General features: G+C 41.0%; 1 long non-coding RNA gene across 1 annotated transcript; it reads left to right on the top strand.

The window, feature by feature from the left end:
• Nucleotides 1–5,108: 5,108 nt before the first annotated feature.
• Nucleotides 5,109–7,826, top strand: LOC111924248 (uncharacterized). Its single transcript, XR_002861548.2, has 2 exons — nt 5,109–6,186; nt 7,766–7,826. It is a non-coding gene; the product is annotated as an uncharacterized LOC111924248 (long non-coding RNA).
• Nucleotides 7,827–26,146: the final 18,320 nt, after the last annotated feature.

Raw genomic sequence — 26,146 nt, 5'->3', positions numbered from 1 at the left:
ATGGTGTATGGAGGGGTCTTCCCCATTGAGCCACATCAGGAAGTTGGCTGCAAAACTGACACAAATTGAATGGTGTTAGAAGTGATAATATTTGCACTTGTAAATTATCTGTTCTTGTTATGCATCTGCTACAAAACCACTAACTTTGGTAGGAACATTTTCAGCAGTTTCAGTGTCCTCAGCTCTGCTCAGCCTTGACAATGCTGAGTCCTTCCAGCTTTTCCAGTGGCTCTGCCCACCAGGTAGATCACAGAACAAAATTTTATTTAGATGCAACCTTTACGTATGTATATACAAAGTATTCTCTGTTCATTTGAGGGTTGAGAGCTGTAAGTTAGTGCATAAATTCAGTGCATAAGAATGGAATGGTTTTGCTGCTTGCAGCGGTGTGTCATGAGGAAATATCAGGTGTTTCAATGATCCTGCACAACTGTTATGTGTGCCTGGGGAGTTCAGTGTTTCATCTGCTCTGTAACCATTTCAAAGCTAGTACTTGAAGTATAAACAAGAAGCCTTTGTTTAATAAAATGAGCTTTAGTTATGGAATATTTAATTTGTTATAAATGCTGAGGAACATGAGTGCTTATTACCACTGTAAAGCCCTTAACAAGTCGTCTGTTGAAACACCACGACTTAACTTCTATCACTGATGAGCCTTCTGGTTTATGCCATTTACGTTCCTTGAGAGTTGAAGTGAAATTTTTGTTAAGCAAATGAATATTTACCAACTTTTTACCCAAAGGCTCCTATTTCTGGTTTTGACTGGAGAAGACACAAGTACAGAATCTGAAACATTGATATGTGTTTACCCTGTGAGATTAATAGCAAAACCAATAAAACATGCAGAGGACTCTTAAGACAGAAATTCCCTGTTGAGGTTGTATCAAAGGCAGGATTTCACTTGGCTTTATTGTGGTGGAATACAATAAAGTACAGAATGTGTAGCACAGAAAGCCTCCCAGAGCAGACTACTTGAATACATATTAAAAATATCATGCTGTTATCAGTGAAGACACCTTTGATTATAATCCAGTATATTAACTTTTCAAAGCTGAAAAAAAAATCTCTAGTTAATCAAATAGTTAAAACTGACTTGAGAACTCCATTAGATTCAACTTATAATGTAGGCACATACTGCAGGGTAGTGGGGAAATTGTCCTGTCATAAGTATCATTTTAAGATGGTGTTGTACAGTGCCCCCAGAATGTACTCTCAGGTACGGTAAAAAGGAAAAATCGTTTGTGGCTTTTCTCTACAAATTATGTACCTGAACTACTCTGCTTTGTTTTTTTCTTCTGAGTTAAATTATACCATTCTTGTCCAGTTCAGCTATTCCAAATTAACACTGTCAATTGAAAGGTCAGCTTGGAAAAGAAATTAAGTGCATTTTTACATGCAATAAGGTTTGTTTACATGCATCTCTATTTCAGCCTGCTTTTGTCCATCTAGTCACAGAATCACAAAATGACCTCAGTTGGAAGTGGCTCACAAGGATCATCAAAGTTCAAGTCCTGGCCCCATATAGGACAGTCCCAAAAATTGCACCATGTGCCCAAGAGTGTTGTCCAAATGCTTCTTGAACTCTGTTGAGCTTGGTGCTGTGACACTTCCCTGGGGAGCCTGTTCCAGTGCCCAGCCACCCTCTGGGTGAAGAACCTTTTCCTATTATCCAACCTAAATCTCCTCTGGATCAGTTTCATGCAATCCCTTAGATCCTCTCACTGGTCACCAGAGAGACTGGAGACCAGCAGAGCACCTGTCATGCTGTTGGTTACTGATCTCATATTGGGGGGCTCTGAGAGAGGGGGAATCAACACCTCCACAAACAACTCGGATGCCTAATGTCGTGTGACAGACATGTTGCTATGGTGTGGACAGGAGTGTGGCACACACACGGAGCTGCACATCTGCAGCCCTTCCTTCTGCTCACTGGCAGCCCCCTGGCAGCCAGGGAAGAAAGGATTTAGGAAGAACGGGCTTTATTAAAACATAAGTCTTCCAAGCATCTCTTGTTACTTTAAGGTACTTTCCTCTGGAGAGCCACTGCCGAGTGCTGATCCATCACACACAACTCCAAAGCCACAGGCAAGGTCTTGGTGCTATCACTATCACACTATCTCAGACTGTGGGATCCAGTCTTCCTCAGGTTCCAAATTCCCAAGTTTGTCCTGGAAAATTCAGTTTGTCCACTGCAGGAGAGAGTGGTGACAGATGTGTGTCAGCTCCCTGTGCTCAGGAGTGCAGCACTGCCTGCTTGCCTCCTGCACTCTGCACAGCTGTGGCAGGTCCATAGCAGTAACCTGGGACTATTACTTTGATTTTGGTGCAAATATAGCAATGCAGCCCCATATTTTCTAGGGATTGTGTTGCCTTCCTGATCCCACAGTGGTGGCATGGTCAGAGGAAGACTGGCACTGCTTAGTGTTAACATTTTCCCTTCTCCATTGCTTTATTTGTCTTAGGCAGTTTGTGCTACAGCACTGTGCTTTACTGCATACAAGTCCTACAGAGATAAATCCAGTACTTCCTACCTGCCCTTCCCAAGGCCCTGCCTCACACTCCAGATCTCAGGATAGCTTTTGGGTCTAATTTGGCCCATGCTGCTCACCCCAGTAGCCTGCTTTCAAAACTGCAATGAACAAGTAAGTTGGAAAATATTTTAACCTCTTGCCACTCTCCCAAGCCTCTGGTGAGACTGCAGGGTTGGAATTGTAGAACTGAGGAAGGAAAACATTTTTCATTGTTGCTATGGAGACTTGAGTTTATGTAGCAATGACTTATTCAGTTTTCTCTCTCCTTGATCTTAGGCCAAAAAAAAAAAAAAAAAAGAAAAGAAAAGGAACATGAAAATATCACAGACAAAACCTCTGGGACATGAGATTTCAATTGGCATGACCTCTCTGCAGTACCACACAAAAAAACAAAGACGAAAGGAGTGAGAAAAATGTCCTTGTGTGTCAAGAGAGTCTCTTTCTGCAGAAAAGGAACTAGGAGGAAGTTAGAAAAGGAACCAGGACCGCAGTGAACATAAACCACTGCTTGCAGTTTCTTTGGAGTATCCAGTGTTCCCTATCCAGAGCCACTGCTCCAGCCCTGCAGTTCATGCAGCCTAGTCATGGTCAGATGCTAAGAGAACAACATAACACTTTTAGCTATAAGACCTACCCACATTTTATCTGTAATATGCATCTTTCATCAACAGGGACATGGGATCTGGGGCTTTACCTCCTCCTAAATGGCTGTGGATGTGGTCTGCCCTTGCTCATCCATCACCTGAAGGAAAATCTGCTGTAGGAACTGTATGGCAGCTCAGTGAGGAAAATCATGTGCCTGTTCCTTATGAGCACACGGTCAGTAAGGGTATGTTGGCAGTATATGAATCCTGTACCAGGCTCTATTGCAGATCAAAGCATGAAGTGTGTCTGACCATATTGCTCCAGTAAATCAATTATTTCCAGTATTTGAAAGCAGCTCTGAAGTTTCAAAAAATGACACATCATAAGCATAATAGATTGCCCTTAAAAAAACCCCAACATATCCATACAAAAAAGTGGGACTCTGCCAGGCTAAAGGTATTTTCATGTTGCAGGATTTAAGCCCTGGAGTGGAGACAAAAGGCATCCCCAACACTGTGATCAGGTTTCAGAGCACTGTGCAGAAATACCCCTTTTGGTTTATGAGCACTGAAATCCTGTGCTGAAGGAGCAAAGAAGGTGACAGCCATATGGCCCCTTCTCTGACTCCTCAGATCCATCAGCAGCCTCTTCTGGTTGTCATGACTCAGGACATAACTGAATCCATGTGCTTTTCCACAGTGATGCATGTGTCAGTTCTGAAACAGCAGCCCAACAAGTGGAAATGCTGCAGGACAAGTAAATCAGGTGGAATTGGCTTCTCCATTTTCTCTTCTTTTTCCACTGTTCAGCTCTGCGAAGCTGCAGCTGGCTCCCAGAGCAAGAAGTGTTTCTCCTGGCTGTTCCTAAACATCTGTATTTGCCTCTAATTAAGAGCAGCCAGGTGGAGGGTGTACATGTCTGTGCTGACTGACAGTTATCAAAAGACTGGTTAATGGCTTTCAGTGTAAAAAAACAAAACAGTAATGACAGGGGGCATGTTGCAGGAATTTACTAGTTTGATCCCTAGTGTTGAACCGTTGTAGGAATTTTACCAGGTTATATCAAACCAACCATGGATATCAAACCAAAAGCTCACCAACATCTATCTGTACAGTAAGACAAAACAAGCAAGGAATATTGACCTGAGTGCCAAGGAGGTGATGCCTTAAGAGGCTACCTAGAACAGAGGCTAGACAGTGTTAAAGGAATAAAGTAAACTTATTGAAAAGGCTTTCAAAGGATACACCTTGGACAGTACAAGAGCCTGGCCGAGGCTACACCCAAGATGGACCCAAGTCACGAGTTTTCACACTTTTATAAGTTTTGGTCCATTTACACATTGGGGTTAACTGTCCAATTGCAGCTTCAGGTAATGAAGTTCCATCCTCCCAGATTGCTCTCCTCAATTTGCTGCTGTTTATACTTTTTGGGTCTGAAGCTGCAATGGTGTCCTTGGTTCTCAGGCTGGAAAGGGATTGTTTTGTCCAACTACCCTGTGAGGAGAACTTGCTAACACTTTATATGAAGTTCAGTTATATACTAATGCGGTACAGAATCTGGATAATATGAAAGCTAAAACTTAAGGCATCAGCTACTTGGAGCTAGGGGCAACCCTGTGAAAGCTATTTCAATGTTATTGACATCCTACAATGCATAAAGTTATTTTGAAACTAATTTTCAGCAAGTTTACAGGCCAAAATACGATTCCTCTCTTCTTAAAAGCTGGATAAATTCAAAAGTTCATGTCAAAATCAGCCTCAAATGGAGAGTAAATTAGCTCCTGACAAAACATCTAGAGAACTAGAAAGGAGATCTTGGGGATTGTTTTAACCCAAGAGTGTCTTCAAATGATAAGTGCAAATTAAGAAACTGATGCTAGTTTGAAGACAGGTTGGACTTGATGATCTTGAGGTCTTTTCCAACCTTAATGATTCTATGATTCAGCTCTTTATTTTGCTCAGTTTAATTAATTTCTTATTACCATAAGAACTACTTGATTTGATTGAGTTGAAAATTGGAGCAATTTCTTTTCAAGTTGGGGAATAAATACAAAAACTGATGGCAAGGATTCTTAAGACCAGTATAAAAAGTTCCTGTAAGTAACTTGAGAAATTTGAAAATGTGTGGGCTATATGCCACACAACAATGAAAAAGGCTTAGAAAATTAATAATGTTATTAATTACTCCTGAACAAAATATGAGATACCGGTGAAGCTCTTCATATCACATGACCTTATGTATGATTTATAATCACTTCTGGGTCTCATCTTTACCACATAACTCCTTCTGTTATAACTAACTGATCACTATGCAATTAGTGATGGAATACTCATTTATAAGAGCAAAATTTTGTTTCCCACTCAGAGGTAGCTGAGAAGAGCAATAAACATGAAATATCAATGCTTCCTGTGGGATTAAATTGCTGTTTTCCAATAGCGGCAATGCTTAACAGCTTTCTGCTGCAGCATGGATGTTTCAGAAATGTGAGCCGTGATATACGGCCATGATTAAGTGAAATCACACTTTGTCTTTCATTTGGCTACCCCCTAAATCAGGTAACACTGGGTGTCACATCCTCTGGGGTGCAGAGGAGAATTTGTGCTGGTGGGAGCCAGGGAATGTCCACCTATGGAAAGGGGGGACCCATTCCCCACAGTCCCCAGTCCTGCCTCCTCCCTAGGCAGTGTGGCCAGCTTCAGGGGACTCAGACACCTTCATCCTCTGCATGGTGATGATCAGCTCATCAAACCTCTGAGGGAAATCCTGGCATTGTGTTGCCCATTGCTCTCAGCAAGGCTGAGTTTTGGACTGTGAAGGGTTCACTTCTCACCTGTGTAGCACACCAGCAAAACATCTCTGGACTGTGGTGGTGTGCTTACAGCAAACCTTTATCTTCCCTTGTGGAGAAACAAAATGGAAGAAACTGAAAATTGCATCAAACCAAATCTGGTCCCAGATGTGTTTGTTCTTGCTGTGTTTTTTCCAGTCCTGAGGAGGCATTTCTTGATCAGAACTCTTTGCTTTTCAGCTGAGAAAATGGAAAGCCTGGCTTGGAAAAGAGACTTTGCAGGTAAGAAAATCTGCTTGAGGTTTGCAAACCTGGCTATGATTATTGAAATTGATGCTATTTTACTGAAACATCAGAAGCTTTGGGAAGCTCAGGACCCACTGGCCTCTGCAACAGAGGTCTCCTCTGTGCAAATGACCAGGGGCTGCTCTTGTCTCTCCCAGGGATCTGTGTGGATTTTCTGAATTAAATTTAACATACCACAGAGGGGATTAGGAGAGAACCTTTGTACCATCTGTCGTGGACTGCAAGTGAGCCTTTCTAGAAATTACTCAGATGCTGTGTGGACAGGCTGCTTGGATGTGTTTTTTAGCCTCAGGTCACTGCATAGCACCTGGAACACCAACATTTTAAAATGCCCTAAAATGCCCTGTCTTTAAATAAAAGATGTACTTTTAAATAAACGTTGGCAATAAGCCCCAAAATAGGCTGCTTGTTTTATATTTTTTTAGAAATGATACTGACTTCCTGCCAAGTACCAAGTATGCAGCAACATCTGCATAAAAAGCACATCTGCTCAGCAGGGGGAGAGGGGGCAGCCACAGAGGTCACCTTTGGAGGGCTCGGTGAGGGGTGGGGATGAGGAGATGTAAGAGGCAGTGGAGAGTGTGAGGATGCTCTCTGAGCCTTGTGCTGCACCTACGAGTGCCCTGCCCTGTGCTGTCCCTGGTCAGCCTCATTCAGCATGGAGAAGAAGGCTTCCCAAGCCCCAGGATTGCTAGACTCAGATTGCATACAGTGAAAATTCCGAGCTGTCATGGAGACTTGACATGCTGGTGAACACCTTGTCTGAGCAAGATTTTTAGTGTATCATCTTCCCAACTGACGGGACAGGCAGCTCCTCCTAGACTTTGGACCACAGGCCTTCCTAGGCCTTTGGTGTGCACCCTGCTTCCATGGTGCTTGGGAGCAGGGTATGAAACATTGTATAGTACTTGGCATGTTTCTATGAAATATTTATAGAGGTACTATATTCCAGTGAATTTTATTGCTGGCTCATGTAATTCAGATGATACAAAATGCCCTTTCTAATTCACAGAAAATAAATCCATCATCACTGTAGGAATAAGATTTGCAACTGGCAGCATCACTGACTAACTGGAATCCAGAACAAGGAGAAGCATCATTCCCCCAGGAAGCCCCAGATACAAGGGAGGAGGTGGCAAGGTTCACCTGTGTCCATGGAGCCAGGCTCCTGCTTTTTATGTTAGAGGAGGAGATTTGTCAGCATCTTGGCCTGAGAACCAGCCTGAGTTTCCAGTCAGAGCAGCACAGGCTGTGGTTGAGGAGTAGCATTGCTCATTGTTCACCCTCACACAGTTGGCATAGAAAAATCCCAAACCTACAGACAACTTCACAGTCTCAGGTCCTCTGCTGGAAGACAGAAATTGCAATGATCCATAAGGTCTGTCTAGAAGCAAGAACAATATTTCATTTGGTTAAGGGGAACCTTCCTATTCCCTGAGCACATGCATAAATGCTGGTGCGGAATAAAACCCACCACAAATGAGTTTTCATAAAAAGCAGAAGTGAGATATGAAATTGTGTTCAATATAGTGGTGTTTTTCTTTTTCCACTGCAGGATGGACTCCAAGGGATGCAAGACAGAAAAGCTTGAAATTAAAGTCTTCCTTTTCCATGAAGTTTTATTATAGTTCTTCCTTTGTCTTCCCTTATTTTTGTCTTGAAAGCAACTTGTCTCACCAGAGTGCCTGGCTCTGGCAGCCCCATCCCACAAGAAAAATAGGTGGTGGCAGGTCAGTTCTCCTTGCTGCTCAGCCTTGCCCTGCTCCCAGGACACAGCTCTGGGCCACAGCTGACTTTGGGGGAGATATTGGAGTAAAAGAGACATGAGCCAAGAGTGGCAAGAATTGGTTTCATTTGTTTTATATTTTCTGCTTTTTTTTCCCTGAGGTTTTTTTTTCAGAGTAAAAGTGGACTAAGGGATTAGATAAAGAAGAACTGAATGAAGGGGGCTTAGATCAGTGGCGATGAAGGAAAAAAGAGCTGGAAAAATAAAACACATACTTTGTCACAGGAGTTCCACACCCACTTTGTGGGCAGCGGTCTGCTGGATCCACCAGAGACCGTAATACTCCAGGCCACTGGGTTATCCAGGAGCAAAGCTGTCTTTTTGCAGGAAAGCCACCTTCTGTGTTGCAATTGTCCTGCTTTGGAGTGTAAGTTCAGCCTTGGTGAAACCAAACACTCAGTGGCTGAACTGGTTTTCTGCATCTCAAACTTGCAGACTGGAAAACATCACCGTTTCTGCCTCTCCATGCTCATCCGAGTTTTCTCAGCTGTTAGCAGGACAAACTCCTAAGTGGTATTTCTGTTTAGAAGGCTACTTAGAAACAGACATGCAATAATTTCAGGAGCATCCCTATTTTAATGTAGCCTTATATGAATTTGTCTTCAAATCCTTTGGATGGCTAATTCCTCATTGCACATGATGATTCATCATTAAAATAATAATCACCTTACTGGCTGCATAGTGTTTAATCTTTCAGCAAATAAAGAAGTGATTGAGACTTGTTCCTATCACACCAGAACAAGTTTGTTCAGAATAAGAAAATAATTATGTTATTTTTGTACAAATTGGTATAATGAGCTGTCTCTGTGCTATTATCTCTGAGCATTAACTGGCTCTATTATGCAGGATAATACTCAGAATAATTATTACTTATCTGCGTGTACATACACTGAATAATAAAATAATTAGACCTTTTAAAACAGAGGATAGAAAAGATTCCATTTACCATAATTCTGACTTTCTGATTATAAGGTTGGAATAAAATATGTGATATTTCATCAGTGTGTCAAGCCACTAAATGCTGGATTTCTAGAAATCAGTGCAGGCTTTTGCATAAGGTATGTATTTTGTCAGTCTAGACTGAGCAGAGATTTACATAAGGATGTGAAGGATCTGGGCTGTTGAAATTCAGAGATGGATAAGCCTGCTGAGCACAGCAAGTGCTTTGTAAGAGTGGTGCTACTGCTGTGTGCAACTGTGCTTTGGTGCAGGGGCTTGTGGTGCCTGTCCCATGGGAGCCTGCACATCTGGAGCGCAGGGAGGGGGAGCTGGGCTCCTGCACCTGTGGAAGCTCATCTCTTCTCCTGGTGGAGGCTGCTTCTTTCCCTCCCAGCTGTCCGAATTCCTCATGAGCTGGAGTGAGCACTGGCAGCTCAGGCTGGTCTCGTGCAGAGCTGACCCAGCCATTGCACCCCAGAAAAGTTGTCTGGGCTCTCAGGCAGTGTGAGCACCCTGGATTCCCCTGAAAGAATGCCCTGCTATGGCAGGTTACCTAGGGAGCCAGCACGTGCTCAGACTGACAGAGTCTCCCATCTGTCTGATGGGGCAGCTTCTGCTTCGTGTGCTGGGAAGGCAAAAGTGATTATAATGGTAAGTGCGGTGATGTCTTACTGTACAAAAAGGTAAAATGCTCCAGCCCTGGTATTTTTTTTGGCATATCTGAAAGATACATGTCCTTCAGAAATGGAATCATAGAATCATAAGATAGTTTAGGTTGGAAAAGACCTTGAAGACTATGTCTGTAAGTATCACATCTGTACATCCTTTAAATACTCACAGGATGGCGACTGCACCACTTCCCTGGTCAGGCTGCTCCAGTGTTTAACACTTCCCAGGAAGAATTTTTTTCATAATATCTCATCTAAACATCCCTTGGTGGAACCTGATGCCATTTCCTCTCATCCTGTTGCTTGGTACTTGAGAGAATGGACTGACCTCCAGCTCACTACAACCTCCTTTAGTTGTAGAGAGCGACAAGGTGTCCCCAGGGACATCCCTGCTCTCCCCAGGAGAAGGGTGGGGAGCCTGGATGCAACCCCCGATGGCTGCCAGCAGGGAGCAGGATCTTTAGGGTGGTGTAAGGTAGATCTCTCCTGCCCCAAAAGGCTCTTCAGAGCCAGGAGACAATTATACACTTAAGGATCAGCTTTGAATGTGATTGCGAAGCAGACAGATCCCAGGGATCATCAAAATCTTCTTATTGTACTGGTCCAAATGAAACGGAATCAATGGGAGATGGCAACTGCAGAGAGCAGCAAATTCAAATGTTGGGGAGATGAGCAGTGCTCTGAGCTTCACATTTTTGGATGTTGCTCATTATTTTCAGAAATTGCATTTCTGTATATCATGCACCCAGTTCTGTTGCCTTCACTCACAGTTCGTGCCAGGCTGGTTGTGCACTCATTCTTGGTCTGGGATTGAATTTACTTCATTTGCCATCTCAAGAGCATGACCTTCTGACTTGGACATACGCTACACAGTGGTCCTGAGGAATAGCAGTGGGTGTTATCCACTTATTGGTGGATAACTATTTAAGGGGAATTTGCTTGGCTGCTTGTTTTTTTAGGACACCTCAGGAATAACTGAACTGTGTCAGATAATGAAGAGAAACCAATTCATCTCCTACTCTCTTGCAAATCCCAGACACTGAGTTAATCACAAAAATGATTAGGAATTCGAAGCAGACTGGTGGAACATTTTAATTCTGTTTGTTGAGAGCTGTAAACATAATTGATTTACATTTCTCTGCAATAAGTTAATTTGAGAGAGTGCTCCCAATGTGAATAATATCAGATTCAAGGCTGTATGGCTTCCAAATCTCAGTGGCTCCACTGGAGAAAATACAGATCACTCCTTGCTGCAAAGGATAAAAAGGATAAAGACTAATGACTGGTAAATGTTGGCTTCCTGTAAACAGAAAATTACCAAATCTGATAAATGCAATACATTAGCACTGTTACACAAGAAGCAACATGCTCTCCATTATCCCTGATAAGTTAATGGATCAGTGCTGAAATTTAAAAAAATAAATTAAAGAGAATCTTATTGGATGCAAAGTCTCCACTATCCAGAGTTGTTCTGGGTTTTAAAACAAATTGTTTCCTGGAAATACTACAATTAACTGAAGGTATGATGTATGAAACATTTTTCCATCACAAAATGTAGATTGCCTGAAGATGAAGATCCCTACAGAAGGGCATCCCTTGAGATAGAATCTTTTGCTTTAATTGTGGTGAGTCAGAGAGAGGGAGGGAGTGGGCTGAACATGGAAATGCAGCAGACCCAGATTCAAACTCCTGCTGATGCTGCAAATGTTAATCTTTACTGACTTGTCTAAAGACAATAGTTTTTTTGGTTTTTTTTCTTTTAACTTTTCTTTTACCAGGAAAATCTTTGTAATTTTTTTGCATGGAACCAGATCTTACCTGATTTTGGTTTTGTCTAAGTGAAAGAGAATTCTTATATCCTGGAGAGCTCTGTGGTCCTACCAAGTAGGCAGGACAAACACAGACACCGTGAAAAATTGCATACTATTCCTGTTTCTACAGCAAAGTGAAGCGATTCAGAAAACAGAAAGGCTCAGTATTCAGCTCAATCAAAAAGTCACTAAAAATTCCATAACTAGTAAAAAAGAAACCCCAAGCCCTGCAACAAATGGGGACAAAAGCCCCCTTATCAGCACGATGAAGGCAATTGGGTGAAAAGAGCAAAGGAGGCCTTGGTCACAGTGGAAATGAGTTAATTAAATAATGCCTTAAAGCATTTCAGTAAATATTAGTAACTGCCAATATGGAAAAAGTTTCCTTCTGACACAGCCTAATCACAGTGATAGGCAAAATAATTCCCCTTCTTAATGTGATTAATGCAGGGCAAGGTTTGTTATGTGTTTTTGCAGGCATGGCTTGCACTAATGACATGGATGTTGCAGATGGCTCTGCCCTTGCCAACACTCATTTTCACAGCTCCTTGTTGGCACAGCTCTCCCAGAAGCTGGGCTGGAGCACTGAGCCTTGCTCACCTGTTCAGGTGAACTCCTTCAGTGCAGGATGCTTGAGGTCCCTGACCTGTCCTGCTAGGGAAAAAACTTTGTTGTCACCTCTTGGTAAAACACATGAGGAATTTTTCTAGCATCAAAATTGAAAATATTTGTAATGTTTGATAACAGCTTCTTGTAGATACCACTGCAAAGCAGTTCACCCACATATACATTTTATATATCCCTAGTAATCCTAACCCTTTCAGAGTTCAAATTTACATCCAAATCCCTTTGCTAGCAACTGAACTAAAAAAATGAATTTTTAATGAGGTTATTATGGAGGCGCAATTAACTGTCACTGTAAACCTGAGTCTTTCTGGTCTCTGAAAAGAAAGAAAATAGTAATTTTCAAATGGATCTAAAAATTCTGCTGCATCAGTAGAAAAGACAGGCTGGATATTTTCTGCCCCATCCAGTGAATCCTAGGGATGCCACTGTGGCTCCTACTGTGCTGTTAGGATGCAAAGGACAGAAGGTGCTGGGATAGGTGCTTGAGGAGTGGGCAGGTGTCTTACCTCCTTCTCCTCTGCCAAAGCTCCAGTGAGAAGGATGCTAAGATCTCCAACTGTCAGTCTTTCTAGACATGGAAAACACTATTTACTTCTTAGCTCAGGGGTCCTGGGCAAGACACCCAGAAACACCCAACTGTGGGCTGTCACGAGAGTGAATGAATATTAGAAGTTTGCTGGGAAGTGCAGTTAACATTTATGAAGTGCTAACATTTTGTTAAGTTACAAAAGAAGAAGAAAACCTTATGCTGTGAAATTGTACCCAAAGTCAGTAGTGTCTGACTGTTAATCACAGAGCTAGATGGGGTGCAGGTGTTAGTGTCAAGGACTTGTCCAATATTGTTGTCCTGAGACAGACACAGACCCCATCCTTTCCTATTCCTTAGCAATTTCCTCAGATCTGTTTGGAACCCGAGTTTCTCACAGAAATGAGAATGATTGCCTCAAACTATTATAGATTTACAGGATCCAGTCTGGCTCAAATTAGCTAGAGGAGGTTCTCCATAGGTGCAGGCATGAGTGAGTTATATTTCATGTGTTTTTCCTGCTCTGAGTTTAATGGCACAGGATCTTTATGAAACATTCCCAAGTCTTTAAAAGCATGGTGTTTTCCCATTTCAATCACATTTTTCAAATCTGCTTTACTCATGAAATGTATGACAATGGCACGTATGTTCTGAATAGGCCCTGGTAGCCTCTGTTTAAGATAAGGAACACAGATCTGACCTAATTTCCATTGTGAAACCTTGTTATGCTCTTGAAAAACATGATTTTGTAATGATTGGCTCATTTAGAAACAGGTTTACATCCCTTTGCTTTGTTTTACAGCCCCAAGCTCCCCTTGTTTTTTGATATACGAGCAGGTTTTTGTTGCACCTGATGGCTCTTGGAGCACACTGCACAGGGAGCTGCTGGCTCAGCTCTTCTAAAGCCTTGCCAGCCAGAAGCTGCTATTCTGCATTCTTGTCTGCACCAAGGTGCTGCAGAAGTGTTCTGGTTCCTGGATGGGCTCGCTAAGCCTCACGTTGCATTCCCTGGAAATAGACAGATTCATCTTGCTATGGAGATGGGTCCAGCATTACCTATTCATCAGTGCTTTCTGACAGGACAATATTTCACTGACAGGAAAGAAAAACATTTTTAAAATCACAGGATGAGCTGTTGCCCCAGGCTGTTCATCACAGTGATTCATTGCAATTTCATTTCCTTTGGGAAGTGTTCTCACTGCTGCTCTGGGCTGCTGTGTACCTGTATCTGTCAGCTTGGGTGGACTGACTTGCTCCGTGGGGAGCCTGGTGTTGGTGGGATACTGAGATGTATAAAAATGTGGAATTATTGATTACTTTCCTCCTCAAATTTCAGATGAATTGCTCAGACAGATGAATGGACATGTTGTGTTTTGTTAATCAGTTTCTAATAAATATTCCGGTTTTTCATGGCTGAAACCACTGTGTTGACCATGCTTGGTTCAAGAGCAGTTCTAAAGGATGCTGGCTGTCATAACACTATGAATTTCAACCTATGCCTCAGAAATTCTGGAAATCTGTTAAGTACGTGTCACATTTGCGGTTACTATAGCTCTTCAATATCCATCAGAATATGTCCTCTCTAAAGCAGCTGTAAATCCAACAAAGAATTTGGAAAAAAAGTCTGAAATACCTGTCCTGTCATCCTCTCCTCCATTCTTTCATCATTAAATTACCCTGTGTAAACTCAGCCTTGAAGATTAGCTTGCACAGAGAAGTGCTGAGGGACAGCCATGTCCTGGGACTGAAGGTGTGCTAGAGAAGCTGCTGGGAGTGAGAGCACCCAGAGCTTGGAGGGATTCTTGGACAGACAGAACATCTCCAGGTTCACCACATCACTGCTTCTGTGGCTCTGCCAGCTCCTGGTGGGGGTCCCACAAAATACAGAATTAATATAGCTTGTATATATGTGGGAATGCCTGAGCACCTCCGCTTGTATATATGTGGGAATGCCTGAGCACCTCCGACAGAATTTTGCACTGTCTTTATTGTCCTAGCTCGTGACCATAAAGGTCCTGAGGGGGGGTGTGCAGCTCAGCTTCCAAGCACAGGTCTCTCTCCTGGTGGTCTGGCAGAAAGCAGGATCAGAATGACCCAGCCATGGTGTCCTCAGAGTCCTTTTGACCCTGCTGGTGTGCTTCTCTTCTCCTTGACCTGACACAGAGGCTGCAGGCCAGCCTCACTGCATTTTATAGCTATAAAATATGGATATAGGTGGGTGAAAGGGGGAAGTCCACTGAGCCTTCAGGCCAATGCAGAGGCAGTGAGGTGAGAGATATTTTGGTGCACCTGGGTCTGGAGGAAAGGGGTATGGTTACTCTAAAATCAGTAGCATGACATAAAGCTGAAAGATAAATGTACACAGTGGAACTTGCTCATAGCAAAGTCTGACATTGAGGTACCTCATCTGCCATTGATAGATGACTTCACTAAAGAGTTTTACAGAACAGGTGTTTCAGGAAATTTGTAACTGGTGTAAGAATGAAAAACTTATGCCGATTAGAAAATTTCTTGTAGCAGTTGGAGGCATGTAGTGATTCTGGGAAAATTGGTGTGCAAAGCCAGGCATTCAACACCAGAACACAGAGGCATGAGAACTGCCTTGCTGTGATCTAGAGAGATGCATCACTTACCTACAGCCTTAAATATTAACTACTTTAGCAATATCTAGGCAACCTAACTCAATTTTTGCTAAGGTTTTTAATTCCTTTTTTGTTTGTTTTTGTTTTGTTTGTTGTAGTTTTTTTCGTTGTTGTCATTGTTGTTTTGCTTTTGGGTTTGGGTTTGTTTTGTTTCTTTTTTTCCCTTTTAACTAACATAAGAGTCCAAAAATACCAAAGCCTTTGCAATGTGGCCATTCATGCTCACCTCCCAAAGGTGCACTTAGACAGTTCTAGCAACATTTGTCTGCTTGCTTAAAGTCAGTAATCAAAGTCAAATCAGTTTATAAGGGGATTACCTCTGGGCAGTCCTGTTTTGAGGAACCTGAGATTACTTCTGTTTTCCAGCACAATGACAATGTCTTCATCCTCCAAAAATGGAATGTATCTGTCAATTTATTTTTAAAGATGAATGCATTTCTCACAAATCACAAGATGTAGTAAGTAACCTGCAGGATGCCAACCATGCTCTATATTTAATAAAGTCTGAAGGAATAAATAATAAACCCTTTATGAGAGGTAAACTCTTGAGTAAAGAAGTGATATTAAAATAATTTCTTTATCCATTTTCTAAACAAATGTAGCTACCAAAAATGGAATACATCCTTTTTATCTAATGCATTTTGAAACTTCTCAAGAGTGTTTTGTTTTCTACTGTCAGACAGTAGAAACAACTTAAAGACAACATGAAAAAGGACTTTAATAAAGAAATCTTTGAAATATTGTGGTATTAGTTGCAAAGTATTTTGTTGATATTTTTGCACCCAGCCTCTTCCACTCAAGTTTTCTATGGCAAATTGTGGGTTATGCCATCATGAGAAACAGCTTTATCTTAGTCTTAAATAGAGAGCTAACTTTTAAGTGACTCCAGCCAACATTTGCAGACATGGACAAGGCACTGCTATGTATCAGGATCTTTAATTGCACATACTTAAGCTGATATCATAAGCTTCCACCAATAGTAAGATATCCACCAATAATGGATACTAATCACTTGCTAATGCCATTTTCTAACTGCAAGATCTCTTTCAGATTAAAATTCATCTAATTAAGTGTGATTAAAATACCTGCTTCATGTAAAACATGCGTTTACATCTGAATAGGAATGGTTTGCAACCCATCCTTGGCTACATTCCTTGAGTGTGACTATTAATGTGTAGATTTGGTTTTTGCTGGAAGCAGTTGTCCCAACTCTAACACCCTAACTTATATTTATTCTAATAGTAGTTAATTCATTGGTATGCATTTCTCCAGTTTCTGAAACCATATTTTTGTTGCTTCTCATATGGAGCGATTTATAGAATTAATATCATGCATAAATGGGGATAAAGATGATGAGAAAAAGTCAGAGTACTTCCATTTGTGATTAAACAGAGTAAGCCCATCATATCCTGAATCTCAGTCATGTGTATGAACCTGCTTTCACCTCCTTCCTCTCCCTCATGCTGGCTTCCGATGAAGTTCAGATTTCTCTAGTATCAAAGATTCGGGTTTTTCCATACATCCTTTCCTGAAATGTCAGATCTATGTGAGCAAATTCAGTGCAAGTAAAATTAGACAAAACCACTTAAGCAAGTGGAGAAAAAAAAAGCATCTCTGTGGAATTTTTAAGAATAAGAAATAAAAAGCAACCCCTTCAATCCAATATGTTTATACAGGCTGAATATCAGCATAATGGAGTAACCTGGGAGGTCTGTGAGCCCATTTGTACATGTCTTGGGAAGTGGGACAATAAAATGTATTTTACTCCAAAGAAGTCCTAGATGCACTTGGAGAGCCTTTCTTTCTGCTATGAACTGGCATCTTGCCTCTCTTCCAGCAGCCCTGCCAAGCATCTGCTTCACTAGTGTGCACAGAGCAATTGGTTCTGAACCAGCAATTTTCCAGATCATTAGGCACTGACCAAGCTCCAGCTTGAGTTTTTCAGAAGATTTATTTTAAAAGATTTTTCAAAGCAGCAAATTCAACTGCATTTAAAATATATAAAAGAAACACTTATATTGAAAGGCCTGATTTACCATCTGTGGGATTTGCAAACTTAGAGGTCTGAACAAATTCTGAAGCAGATCTTCATGCACTTTATTTTCTCCTCAGTCTGGGACAGTGAAACTTTTATTCTGGTGTGGCACAGGGTTCTCCATGAAAACAGGACTGGCTTCAGTAAGAAAGCCCTTCTAGATTGGGACTTACAGAAGGAGAAGTTTCTATAATTTTTACCTTGCTAATTAATAGAGAAGCAGAGAGAAAAACAGTAACACTAATGGCATGACAGCAGGTGGTGAGTTCAAACTTTATATGAAAGAGTTCAGTGAAAGCAGCAACCTAAAAGGAAGGGTGAAATATATAGCACTGATAGAACTGGCATCAAAGTGGTATGTCATAAAATAAGATATGCTTCATTATACAGACCAAACTCAGAAGAAAGACAGGTTGGGAAAGCCTTTCTCCACATAAGACAGTGGCTGAAAAGCAGTGACACTCCTGGTTATGATCCTTGCCTGGGTTAAGAATCACCCAGTGCCCCCACTGAGAGGCCAAAGAATGCCTGAGACAACATCATTTTGAGTCAGAACAGGGGAAAGGGTCTCCAGGCGTGGCATCATGTATGGAATTTGATTCCATGTATTGCTTTATTCACCACTGAGATATTTACACCAAGGCAAACACTAAGAGGAGGACCTGATGGCTCCTCATTTTTCCTGCAGCCATGCAGAAGCACCTTGAGGGAAAATGTGCACATATATCCCTTCATGCAGAGGAAGAGACTGAACAGGAATACTCTGCCAAATGCAAAAAAGCTGCATCTTCAGCACATTAGGAACATAGCTCACATAACAAAATTCAGAGCTGAAACAGCTCATGGGCTTGACCTTTAATAAAATGTTTGATAACAACCAAAACATCAAGAATGGGGAGAGGAATTTGTTATGCTCCTATTCTGTGCTGCCTATAAACTAGTGCTAGGAAACCTTCAGAATGAAATTCATTCATATATTTTTACTCACAAAAGCTTAGGAAAATGGTGTGAGATAAATTCTTCACTTCAAGTAGGTCAGCTTTCAGAAAAACTCAAGGCCAGTTTTGTATTTTCAAGAAACAGTGCCAACAAAGTGACACTAAATACTTAATTGCAGGAGTTGATATAAAAATAAATGCTGTCAACAAAGAATGAGAATACAGATATTGAACACAGATAGAAAAGATAATGCATATAGTATTCATAAGTAGCTGTGGTTACACCTAATAATCATCTTTGTATTTTGTGTGGATAAATTGATTTGTTTTCCTACAGCCATATACTAAAATATAAAGATACAGCCTAACAAATAAACTCCCAATTAATGTAGTTTGATTACCTTTAAATAACTACTGAAGCATATTCATGGAGTCATAGAATGGTTTGGGTTGGAAGGGACCCAAAAATCACCAAGTTCCAACCCCTCTGCCAGAGGTAGGAACACCTTCCACTAAAGCTTTTAGTTACTCGGGTTCCCTTTCAGCCCAGTCTTGAAAACCTCTAGGGATGGGGAGTTCAAACCTCTCTGGGCAACCTGTTCCTGTGCCTCACCACACTCACAGTAAAGAATTTTCCCTAATATCTAATGTAAACCATCTCTCGCTCAGTTTGAAGCCATTCCCTTTTGTCCTATGTAAAAAGTCCCTCTCAAGCTTTCTTATAAAAACCCTCTTTAAGTACTGGAAGGTTCCCCAAAGCCTTCTCTTCTCCAGGCTGAGCAGCTCTGAGTCTCCTTCACAGGAAAGGTGCTCCAGTCCTGTGATGAATTTAGTGGCCTCCTCTGCACTCATTCTAACAGGTCCATGTCCTTCTTGTTTGGGCAGCCCCAGATCTGGACGCAGTGCTCCAGCTGGGGTCTCGTAAGAGCAGAGCAGAGGGGCAGGCTTGTGAAAAGTACAAGGGCAGAAGAAGGACACAGGCACTGGTTTGCTGAGGAGAAGCATTCAGGTTATGAACTGGAGGTGTTTGTAGCCTTATGGAAATAATTTCATACTTTCCTGCAATCAAAGATTGTTTCGTAGGGTTTAACAATGAGGGAGAAAGGAAATGAAAAAGAGCTAAAGGAGTCATTAGAAAATTCACACACTGTTTTAAAAGGTAACACAAGACTGTTTAACGTGTTCATTGCATAGTCAGGTTTGACATATCTGATGTGGTGTTCTGATGAGCATGACTGGGCCAAAATGAACCAGTCAGGTCTGCTTTGGACTATGGTGGAACCACAATTTAGCTCAGTTTTCACCATCTCTTTTAATTTGTTCCTGAATTTTGCACTTTAAATGTTTTCTGTTCTGTTATAGAACAGTTTATAAGCATTCTGCTGAAGCATCTGGCATTTATTGCAAAAGTTCTGTGTTTCTCTTTTGCTAAAAAAGCACAAAGCTAACTAAACTTCCACAAAATGCCTTAAAGGATGATAATTCCTCTGTTAATGAAGCTCCTACAGAAGTGAAGCTGCAGAAAACAGTAAAGTTGCTGATGGCAGTAGAGATACTCTGCCATTGTTTGTGGCTTGATATTAGTGAAATTACTGTAATATGGATTTATGGAATTGTATGAGGCTTGCCTAGTGGGAAAAATTCACTGAGCTACAGGGCAAGTTTGGGTCTCCTGTTATAATCCAGATACACAAGGAATTTGGAAGGAATGCTGTTATTCTGGTAGAATGCTTCCCCTTTTTTAAGCAATAAAAACATAGAAACATTCAGGTAGTTTATTTCTGCTCCCTGATTTTCTGACCAGAATTGTTACTTCAGTGCAAACTTTGGTCATCAGGATATGATACATCCATGCAAGCATGCTGTAGCAGAAGGTGTAAAAATCCCAGCCTAGAGAAACAAGGGCAGAAGGAGCCTTGAGGTGATTTTGGTTTCCATACTCATCTCCTGTGACTGGGAAAGTGGGTTCCAGAGAAAGGATACTGGATTTTGGCCATGACATATTTCTCTCAGTCTTCACTCAGGGTGGTTCAACCTCTCCCTGGAAAGATACAAGTTGTGGACACTCTGATTTATATTTTTATATTATAGAATATACAACAAAAATATGTGGACCAGTTATGTAATCACTTGGATTGCCAGATTTTATAGTATCTTCCAAATTATCCTCAAAGTTATCTGTGTACTTATTTCTTTATTTTTATTTTTTTAAATTTTTTTTAAATAAGGATATTGCTTGTAGAGATTTTTACTGTTACAGTAAGCTTTTACTGCCAGGAGATTATATTTTGGTGATATGTCCTTGTCATCAAGTGTAGTATGGTAGCAGTTCTATCCAGACATCCTACACAGCAAGCTGCAGCCAGTGGTGAAAGAAAAGAGTATTTCAGTATATTTAGTGCATTTAACTTTTGAGATAGTGTCTTGGGGAGGATGTTGTTAATGAGGTCCACAGTCTTTACAAATACAAATTTGTGTCCTGGATTTCATCTGATTCTGGGGAGGCGGTCACTGTCAGTGAGTATCAGAATTTCATCAGACTTGAAACTACAATTTTTCATATTTTCAAGCTTCCCAAGCAATGTACTTCATCTACTGGACTTCTCACATATGCACATTCAACTTTCTAGCACTTTGTATTTCAAGTGATTTAACAAGATAAATTTCACTCTGACTTAGAGAAAAAATGTTCCTTGTCACATTTGCATATGTTATTTTGGCTATCAAACACCAGAACAAAGGGGAAGATGTTTTCTGTAGAAGAATATTTACATATCTATCCATGCTATATATTCTAGAGCTTTCAAAGCTGCATAACTTCCAAGGGGAAGAGAGAGACCTCAAATTACCAAATTTAAGATCACATTCGTATTCTCCTATGAAATGTGCCACAGTTCCTGTGTGTGCTTTGATAAGACTCAGTTTGTACTACAGTTATCTATTGTACTGATTTTCTATCTTTAAATTTGACTGCTGTTCAGGTAGAGAGAGAGAAAGAGTTTCCCTTATTTTCAACATAAAAGTAATAAAACCCCCTGTAATTCTTAACATGAAATTGACTCTTACAATCCTTTGAAAAATAGAGCTCGACCAAGCACATATTGTTTTTACATATTTTACAATGTGTTAAAAGGAAAATGTCCCTTCCCACTTAAAGAAAATCTGACATTTTTCTCCCTACAAGATGACCAAATAATGCACCACACTTATAATCACAATAAATGTACATTGTAAAGGAGTGAATCTATCTGGAAAAAAACAAGAGTTTTTTGGGCAAGTCAACAGCCCACCTCACTCCTTTGCAGCAAAGGTAATTTTCTGATCTGCCTTTGGAGTTTGAAAATATCTGGTATATTATCAGAAAAGTATTTTTGGTACATTTCTTCTATGACATGCTGGGAAAGTCAATTAATCCTACTGGTTGACCAGTGCAGTGCCAGCTCATGTGTTTAATTCACACTGGGTTTAGAGTAGGTTTTCTACAGCACTTAAAAGATTAATCTGTCTTAAAGTTAAATGCAGTAGAAATATCACCCTGAGAGCACAGACAAGCCAAAGCAAGGTCTGGAAGAGAAGCCAGCTGTGGCCAGGATTGCATCCTCAGAGAATTTTCTGGACCCGCAGGCTGAGAGGCCCCCACAGCTGCCGTGGTGTCCACAATGGGGCATGAACTCCTTCCCCTGTGGCTGCAGCAACCACAGTGATGCCCAGGGATGGGGCTGTCCCAGTCCTGGACAGAGTGGTGGGATGAGCCCTGGGCTTCCAGAGAGACCCCACAGCTCCTGGTCCCCAGAGAGCCCTGACACCCAAACTCTGTTCAGTCTTGGATGTCTCATTTTCTGCATTTTTTCCTTGCATTTAAAAAGAAGTCGTTGTAGAGCAGTTATGATTCATGAGTAGCTATTAATACACTCATGTGGGTAAATATTTGGTTCTCTTCAGCTCTGTGGAAAACAATTAGACGATGAACAGATTGTGACTAAGTACAATTAATAGTGCCAGAGTGTGCCTTCACAGGGGAATAAATACAACAATTAGTGTCTTATTTTATCAGTTGTGTAGGTTTGTTTCTAATTATATGGCATTCACAGAGCTTGCTAATACAATACATCAGCTGAATAGAAAACATCAGCTCCTCTCAAATCCCAGGACTGTGTAACTTGGGAAGAATAAAACCGTGAAGCCGAAACTTTTTCTGGACTGGTGCAAGCTCAGAGGCCATCTTTGCTTTTTAGAAAACTGAGGATAGTTGATCGAGGAAACTTTGGTCTCCAAGGCTGAGCTCCAAGCCAGACACCGATAGCCATGAGCTCAGGTTTGGGCTGTGCTGGGAGTCAGGGGCCGCACAACGGAGCACAGCACCCTATGGACACAGCTGCAGGGCTTTCCCACTGCTGCTGGCTGTGCCTTTTCCTGCTGTGCCACTGGATGGAGATCATCTTCCCCTGGGCTGTCTGTCAGAACAGGTGCCGGGAGTCAGGGACAGCAGGGTAGGATGCAGGGAAGCGAAGCTGCTGCGTTAGCTGCTGCAGCTGCCCAGTGTCCTCAGGTGCCCCCTGTGAGGTGCAGAGCACCAGACACCCAGGTAGAGAGAGCCACACAGCTGCAATTGGCTCCCATTTAGCTATGCACTAAATCTAATTTTAAATTGCAGTGTCACTCTTCATAAGGCATAACTTCTGACAGCTGAAGCTGCTCAGCTCTGGTGAACCCGAGCAGGTATTTTCTGGGGTAAGAGAAGAGATATCCTTGCCATGCAGAGTCTCTAGTCAAATCTCATGGGAAAAGTTGTCTCAGTTCTCAGAAGGGCGAACCAGCTGTCAGGAATTGTCACATAGTTTTCATTACAATTTCTGCCCTCCTTCTGCCTCTAAAATCCTTGGAACCTTCTAGTTGAAAATGTCACCAAAGATTCTGATGGCTAATACCAGACTGTTACAATGGAGGGCTGTGGAGGGCTCTGGATAACATTGAAGGCAGGTTTCCACCTGCTACATCAACTGCTGTGGAGAGGAACTTGGGTGGGTAATTGGTCATATGTTGGTCACTAAGCCCATATTAGCTCTTGATGTCAGTAGATTTCCTTTTATTATTGGAAATAAGGGCTTGGTTCTTTTTTATGGAGACAGAAAACATGATAATTTCTGAGTTCTTCATGGCTCTCTGGCACTGTCAGCAGCACACGTTGTTGCATTACTCAGTCTCAAATCGATCCCTACTTTAATTGCTCTGGCACATTCCTGTGCATTGTTATAGCACTCAAGAATTACTTCAAAGGTGCTATTGTTTTTCTAAAACGTATCTTATTGTTAAGAAGATCTGAAGTGTTCTATGCAAATGCTGCCATTCATCTTTTACTTTTAACTGGATTGTTTTGAGCAAGGATAGTTAGAACTTTAATAACTTAGCTACTGTTCACGTGTAGATTAAACCAAAAATTAAGGGGGCAGAGGGTGATTTCATCTGAAGAGCATAGCAACAAACAGACCACCAGCAGCAAAGGTAGTGTCCCTGCCACATGTCCTGCCAGCTCCAGCTGCCTTGGGATGGTGTTGTGAGGGAAGGGATGTGCCATTGGCAAAGGAATACAACTCATGTCCCCTGTCTGAACCCACTCAACATATTAATATCTGGAATACAGAAAGGGGTCTAAAGCCCCTCCAGCCCTTGCTCTTGCCTTGAAACCAGCCTCTTGTGGGATATGGGGCAAAAACAAGGCAGAATTACATGGGCTTGATGCCCTCCATTTGCCTCCCTCTCACACATGATAGTGATTCATCTCTTCTAAGAGACTGAAAGTTGAAGGAGCATAAACTCAGAAAAAATATCAGGTGTGATGTGAGACAATAACAGAAAACTCAGTTTAAACAAAGAAAGAAAGAAAGATCCAGAACATCTGCCAGAAGTAGAAAAAACATGTGTATACATTTATGTATATTTTCTATATACTGTAATGATTCAATGTGCAGCGTTGATCAGTGTGATTTGAGCTAGTTTTGGACATCCCAAAACTAAAAAATCCACCTTGAATTGTATAAAAGTCTATTGTACCAAAAGCAACATTCAGACTGAAAGCTGTTGCTCAACCAGAAAGGACCTTCTGTAATTTAAATTAGTCTCAATATACTTGAGAAAGCATGTAACTTACAAAGACTGGGTTTAGATTATTTTCTTAACGGCAAACAAAACTTCAGCTGATTTAGTTTAGGAAATACAGATTTTTTTCTGAGGCTAATTTGCATGGAGGCAATCTTCTGCAGCCCTCTTCCAAATAAGCTTTTACAAATATTCAGATTGGCTATTTGCATCTATTTTCTGAAGTCATTATTCATGTCTTCCTTATGAAGACTTATAGAGGTTTTAAAGCTGGAACATAGATAGAAGGCTTTAAACATGAGGTGAAATCTTAGTAAGTGGAAAAGTTCTTTTATTTGCTACAATAAAAACATTTTCTGCTGCTTTCTTGAGGTCGTTTGCATACTACCAATGCTCTCATCTTAAACTTTTTTGTCTGTATCACCTTGGAAGAGAACTGCTTCAGCTCTCATTTACCAGAATTTTCTTTTAATCTCCTTAAATTATCTTTCCTCTCATTGATTCTAGTGTGTTGATTAGATTAATAATGACTATAATGAGTGCACAGACTAAGACCAGACTTAATGTTTGCAGAAAGCACAAACCAATCCAGAAGTATGTCACATTTTGTTTTTTTTACATATGTCCTGTTGTTGGCCCCCAGAACAAAACACAAGCAATCCTTTTAAAAACAAAGCAATTAATCAGGAGACTGCAAGCAGATTCTTTATTAAACTTCATCCACAAAAGGAAACAAGCCCCCACAGTTTTCATTGTCTGGCCTCCTCAAAGATCAATGTGGTGGTTGCATTTCCATTGGCTCACATAGTAGTAGAGCTAGTTCACATTAGCAGAGACATAAAAATAAAATAAAATAAAATAAAATAAAATAAAATAAAATAAAATAAAATAAAATAAAATAAAATAAAATAAAATAAAATAAAATAAAAATAGATGATTTTTCTTCTGAGCCTTTGTTGGCTCCTATAACCCAACACCAAACACACTGAATGCTCTACCCAAATATGACAGCAATTCCCATCTGCACATTTCTTCTTCTTTCTTTCTTCTGCCAGAGATGATTTTGTGCTGTTGATCCAATGTAGCTAGGCATGAAATTTTTAATTGCAGAAGTATTCTGCCTCTCCAGGGACTATAGAAGTAAGCACTATAATCCCATTAGCTTTTGCTGAACTCTCTTCTATTGTCAAACAGCCTTGGGCAGCCAAGATCCATTCTACTCCCCCAGGAACCACTATTACACCAACATAAATTCATTTGACTTCAGTGAAGTTCCTACCCTTACACAGCAGAGAAAGATCAGACTGGACCAATTGTCTTTAGTAATGTTTTTCTCTGTTGCTGGATAGATAACATGTCCAAACTTTAATTTAATAAAACGAGTGTATCTAGCATAAACCAGATAGACTAAGGTTTGTTGACAAAATGGATAGGTTATTTTCAAGGACAATGATTCACAGTCTTTCAAATTAAAATAGCATTTAACAGATCTATTGTTGAAAAAGCAGTAGAGAAACTAGGGAAGGTAGATTTACCTAATATTGTTTTTATATTTTAGAAGTATTTTGCTGGGTATGAGGATACATTAGGCAAAAAGTGAACCTTTTATTATTTTTTTTTTAGAATCATGTTGGTTGGATGGGATGCCATCCTCTCTAAGCCCCTGCCCCTAGCAAGGTCAAGGGTCAGGGTGTTCAGTCTGTCCTTGGATGCTCCCAAGGATGAAGATTCCACAACTTCTGGAACACAACAGGAACACCTGTTCCTGTTCTTTACCACCATTGTGGTGAAACCTTTACTCTTGAATGAGGTTGGCCTTTCCCTTTCTTCAGTTTAAACTCATTTCCTCTTTTACTGTGCAAGTGTGA

This window comes from Cyanistes caeruleus, chromosome 1, assembly GCF_971803275.1.
Source record: "Cyanistes caeruleus chromosome 1, bCyaCae1.hap1.1, whole genome shotgun sequence".
Lineage (NCBI taxonomy): Eukaryota > Metazoa > Chordata > Aves > Passeriformes > Paridae > Cyanistes > Cyanistes caeruleus.
This window is presented reverse-complemented; position numbering and strand designations above follow the sequence as displayed.